Source organism: Otolemur garnettii, unplaced genomic scaffold (assembly GCF_000181295.1).
Source record: "Otolemur garnettii isolate 467f Iridium unplaced genomic scaffold, OtoGar3 scaffold00219, whole genome shotgun sequence".
In the NCBI taxonomy this organism is placed as follows: domain Eukaryota; kingdom Metazoa; phylum Chordata; class Mammalia; order Primates; family Galagidae; genus Otolemur; species Otolemur garnettii.
The window spans coordinates 775,725-779,352 of record NW_003852614.1 but is presented as its reverse complement, the minus strand read 5'-3'; the positions used below and the strand labels follow the sequence as shown (position 1 = coordinate 779,352).

General features: G+C 45.0%; 1 non-coding gene across 1 annotated transcript; it reads left to right on the top strand.

The window, feature by feature from the left end:
• The first annotated feature begins 509 nt into the window (after positions 1–509).
• Positions 510–673, top strand: LOC111722154. Its single transcript, XR_002771075.1, has one exon. It is a non-coding gene; the product is annotated as a U1 spliceosomal RNA (small nuclear RNA).
• Positions 674–3,628: the final 2,955 nt, after the last annotated feature.

The following is a 3,628-nucleotide window of genomic DNA, read 5'->3' as shown; positions in this document are numbered from 1 at the left end:
AAGTGGGAGAAGAACTAGAAGACCAAAGAATTTTAAGGAGAAGCCAGTCACCAGAGTTAATGGAGGATGGAGCAAAGAAGTTAAAGAGGATAAGACAGAAAAAAAATTATTTTATCTACTGATTGAGAAGCCAGATCTTTGATGACCTAGGAAAAAGTAGTCTCATTGAAGTAGAGTCTATTTTTGCTTCCACTTGATACCTATAACACCTATCACAGTGTCTGGCACAATACACATTTGTTGAATAAATTAATGGATAGATGGGTAAATTATAGCTCCTGCCACAAATAGATGATGGGAAAAGGGGAAAAATAGACAAGTAGGCCTTTTTTCCCCTGAAGCAAGAGGAGAATATGAGTGATGATACACAGAAATGTTAAGGTGAAAAAGAATGAAGTTGAGAGGGCCATGATTTTCCCTCCAAAATATGAAGGATGCTAACCTGATAATCTCTCTCAGGTTCTATTCTCAGTACGATGGAGTAAACTCTCAATAGGTAATACCTATATATACTTACCTGGCAGGGGAGATACCGTGCTCACAAAGGTGGTTTTCCCAGGGCAAGGCTTATCCATTGTACTCCAGATGTGCTGACCCCTGTGATTTCCCCAAATGTGGGAGACTCAACTGCATAATTTGTGGTAGTGAAGGACTGCATTTGCGCTCTCCCCCGTAAAAGAAAAAAATAGATAACACCTATAAACTCCGGACAAAATACAGACACATACACACACAACCTACCTGAAGGCTCCAGAGAGTGAACAAAAGCAAGCAAGTTTCTACTTTAAAAATAATAAAGAGTGGAAATGGAATGTTCCTAGCACAAAGACATGCTTATTTTCTTTAGAGACAGAGTCTCATTTTGTCGCCCTCGGTAGAGTACCTTGGCATCACAACTCACAGCAAACTCCAACTCCTGGGCTTAGGTGATTCTCTTGCCTCAGCCTCCCGAGTAGCTGGGACCACAGGCTCCCACTACAATGCCTGTCTATTTTTTGCTACAGTTTGGCCAGGGCCAGGTTTGAACCCACTGCCCTCAGTATATGGGGTCAGCACCCTACTCCCTGAGCCATAGGCGCCATCTGAATTTTTTTTTTTTGAGACAGAGCCTCAAGCTGTCCCCCTGGGTAGAGTGCCAGGGCTTCAGTGCTCACAGCAACCTCCAACTCCTGGGCTCAAGCGTGTCTCCTGCCTCAGCCTCCCAAGTAGCTGGGACCACAGGCGCCTGCCACAATGCCCAGCTATTTTTTGGTTGCAGCCATTATTGTTGTTTGGCGGGCCCGGGCTGGATTTGAACCCACCACCTTAGGTGTATGTGGCTGGCGCCTTAACCGCTTGAGCCACAGGTGCCGAGCCGAGACAGATTTTCATTATTCTCACTCTCCCTTGATAAAGTGTCATGGCATCACAGCTCACAACAACTTCAAACTCTTGGGCTTAAGCAATTCTCTTGCCTCAGCCTCCCAAGTAGCTGGGAATACGGGCACCTGCCACAATGCCTGGCTATTTTTTTAGAGTCTGGGTCTCACTCTCGCTCTTGCTGCCACTCACTCTCACTCCAGCTCAGGCTGGTCTTGAACTCCTGAGCTTAGGCCAGCTGCCAGCCCGGGCCTCCCAGAGCGCTGGGATTACAGGCACAATGCCTGGCCCTAGCACGAAGAAATGTTAAATGCGGCTCAGCACCTGTGGCTCAAGTGGCTAGGGTGCCAGCCACATACACCTTGTGGCGGGCGCCTGTGGTCCCAGCTACTTGGGAGGCTGAGGCAGGAGACTCGCTTGAGCCCAGGAGTTGGAGGTTGCTGTGAGCTGTGAAGCCAGAGCATTCTATCCAAGAGGATAGCTTAAGGCTCTGTCTCAAAAAAAAAAAAAAAGAAATGTTAAATGCCTGAGGTTATGAATACCCCAATTACCCAAAATTAGTGAATTCACATTCAACTCCTGTGTCACAACATCATATGTAGCCCCCAAAGACATACAACTATTATGTACCCATAATAATTAAAATTAAAGCAAGCAAATTTCAGGAAGTCAATTGGAACTTGGAAAAAGGGATCAGCATGTGGTAAGGTCCCCATTTTATGGCTTTATCCTGAGGACAGGCTGCAATCACTGGCCACATCACTAAAGGTCCATTAGGAAACCCTTATCTTTCTAGCCTAAAGAAACAGAGGACAGAGTCTGTGACAACCACAGTCTTGGGAAAGTGAGGAGATATTCAAGAAAGAAAAGATTCTGAGAAAAGGAACACTAAATTATTTGTATAAACTCTTCCCAAGAAGTAGCTTGAGCCATGAAGGCACGAGGAAGATGCAAAGAAGCCCATCTAAAACTGAAAGAACGGCCACGTGCGGTGGCTCACTGCTATAATTCCAACACTTGGGAGGCCAAGAAGGGTGGATTGCTTGAGCTCACAGGTTCAAAACCAGCCTGAGCAAGAGCAAGACCCCATCTCTAAAAAATAGCCAGGTGTTGTGGCAGGCACCTGTAGTCCCAGCTACTCGGGAAGCTGAGGCAAGAGAATCTCTTAAGCCCAAGAGTTTGAGGTTGCTGTGAGCTGTGACGCCACAGCACTCTACCAAGGGCAACAAAATTAGTTAATTAAAAGAACATAACTGAGACTTGATTTGCCACTCAACATAGGCAAGAAAGAGCATAATTTGAAATCTATGCAAGTCAACTGCCTGCTGAAACAAATACATCCACATTCTTCAGAGAATATAATAGAATCCAGAATCTCTACAACATAGCATTCTCACAATGTCCAGGAATCCCTCTAAAATTACTCAACACATCAGCCCTCCATATCTATGGGTTCTGCATCCATGGATTCAACCAATGACACATAAAAAATATTCAGAAGGGGCAGCATCTGTGGCTCAGTAGGTAGGGTGCCAGCCTCATATACCAAGGGTGGCGGGTTCAAATCCGGCCCCAGCCAAACTGCAACAAAAAGATAGTTGGGTGTTGTGGTGGGTGCCTGTGGTCCCAGCTACTCGAGTGGCTGAGGCAAGAGAATCACTAAGCCCAGGGGTTGGAGGTTGCTGTGAGCTGTGAGCTGTGAGCTGTGATGCCATGGCACTCTACCGAGGGCAATAAGTGAGACTCTGTCTCTACAAAAAAAAAAAAAAAATCAGAAAAATAACAATAACAATAATAATTCAACAATAAAATACAAATAAAAATAATATAGTATAACCGCTATTTACAAAGCACTTACATTGTATTAGGTATTATAAGTATTATAGAGATGATTAAAGTATACAAGAGGATATGTGTAGCTTATATGTACATGAATACCATTTTATATTAGGGACTTGAGTATTCATAGATTTTGGTGTGTGCAGGAGTAGGAGTCCTGGAACTAATCCCCCATGGATACAAAGAAATGACTGTATATAAAGAATTAGGGCTTGGCGCTTGTGGCTCAAGTGGCTAAGGTGCCAGCCACATACACCTGAGCTAACGGGTTCAAATACAGTCCATGCCCGCCAAACAACAATGACGGCTGCAAACAAAAAATAGCCAGGCTCCGTGGCAGGTGCCTGTAGTCCCAGTTACTTGGGAGGCAGAGGCAGGAGATTCGCTTGAGCCCAGGAGTTGGAGATTGCTGTGAGCTATGATGCCACAG